Consider the following 1,906-nt stretch of genomic DNA (forward strand, 5'->3'; position numbering starts at 1 on the left):
GCTTATGATGGATGGAGCCCAAGCAATGACATGAATGCATGAATCCCTTTGAAGGGGGAAAAAGACATCTAGTTGGTTCTTTTAAGTACATGAGTAGCTAGTGCCACATGTGCAAGTTGATATCCAAAGTTTGAAGACATACAAGCAAGGATCATGACTAATAACAAGCAAGGCACACACAGGGGACACAAATTTCTTAAGAAGCCACTAGGTTTTACTGCCCCATTCCCCACCCACAATAATGTTGAGAGAGAGAGATACCATATAACATATGAATCCTATAAAACAGCTTACACATGAATAATCATAATAACACTGATCCTAAATTATTAGAAAAAAGAAAGCATGTTACACAGTTTAGATTGCAGGTACATTTGTGTTCTTATATTTATTTTTACCTCTTGTATCACATGTGATTGTTGTTAAGTTTAGTCAAAGCTGATTCCTATTATTTAAGCATACAGCCTGAAACAGTTTTGATTAAATAAATAATTACTATATTGCAAATAATTATTGGTATTCAATACATCTCCATTAATATTTGGTTTGAAATGTCTGTGATCATTAACATGCATAAAAGTAAGAGATAGCAAGGAAGGAATGAGTGTATGCATATGTGTTTTGAATGTATTTGCATGGAAATAGTGTTTAAATTTCACCCAGCAGACAGTTACAATAGTCAATGTACATCATTCCAATAAAAATAATACACCAGACAGATTGAAGTAATTAAAATCATACTATATGGGTTGATATTTCTTCAATAAACTGCCTAGCAGGATGCCTTCTCTCTTTATCTCATTTTGTTTGTTATTGGTACCATTTATTATGGTTTGCATTACATGGTCAATCACTGATCCAGTCTCATAAACACAAAGATAAATACATATCATCATAAGACAGAAACAAGTTAACCTTTATCAGAAAGCAGTGCATCCAAACGTTTGACAAAATTTCCGAACAAGGATGAATACTTACAGCATCCTTTACTTAATGACCAAACTTTAAAATTACACTGGTTTTATTGTTCATTCACTCCTGAAAACCATAAACATAAGCTTAAATATGGGTGATTCAGGTAAAACATAATATAGATAAATATAATATACCGAATATTACACAAGAGATGACCCTTATGAAAATAATACCAACAACAATAGCACAAGAGAATTACATGTATTGATATAAAACAGACACACTGCAGTACAGTATTTGTAAAAAAAAATATACATATATACATATTTGAAAGGAGTAACACCGGGTGAATTGATAATTCCTATACCAGTATGGATGTTACTGATACTCTCTCTGGACTAAGTAGTTGCAACCTTGAATGTCTTCTCATACACTACTGCCTAGCCACAAATTACAAAGATACTCTTAGGAGGGCAACATGAAAAAGACAAGTAAAGAAAGAACATAAAATATAATATGATAATAGTCTTTACAGAAGCAATGAACAGTTCAACCAGTGAGTACCTCAGTTTCAAAATACTTAGCTACTGATAGATGCTCTTAAACATAATTGGTTGATTCTGGGTAGGGTGCAAATACATACCTTTCTGTGTGTTATTATTTTCATGTGTGTGTGAACATGCTTGTGTGTGAGCAGGTGCATGAAAATCATCAATAATTGCAGTAAATAATACTCTTGTTCTGTGTCCCTTTTTAAACTGTCACTTTAGTGATTGGTTTCATCTCTAAGTGAAAAGTCTTACCACTAAAACAGTCATATCAACAATATAGAATGTATATATAATATCACCATGAATGGCCAAATATAGCAATTTTCTTTGCTTCCCAACATGTCCACTTCAAAAAACAGTACCACAAAATATTACTTTAAATTATCATTATGACAGCACTCTGATGATATATGACATTGCAAAATGCAAATTAGTTCACA

The 1,906-nt window shown here is 32.4% G+C and overlaps 1 protein-coding gene across 3 annotated transcripts in view; it reads right to left on the reverse strand.

Moving 5' to 3' along the window:
• Window positions 1-613: 613 nt before the first annotated feature.
• Window positions 614-1,906, reverse strand: part of LOC125036367 — a 15,346-nt gene continuing 14,053 nt past the window's right edge. For all 3 annotated transcript variants that reach the window (XM_047628942.1, XM_047628943.1, XM_047628941.1), the window contains exon 5: window positions 614-1,906. This exon is cut by the window's right edge and continues 487 nt beyond it. The gene's annotated coding sequence lies outside the window, so the exon portion shown is untranslated.

The sequence above is a fragment of the Penaeus chinensis genome, chromosome 21 (genome assembly GCF_019202785.1).
Source record: "Penaeus chinensis breed Huanghai No. 1 chromosome 21, ASM1920278v2, whole genome shotgun sequence".
NCBI lineage: Eukaryota > Metazoa > Arthropoda > Malacostraca > Decapoda > Penaeidae > Penaeus > Penaeus chinensis.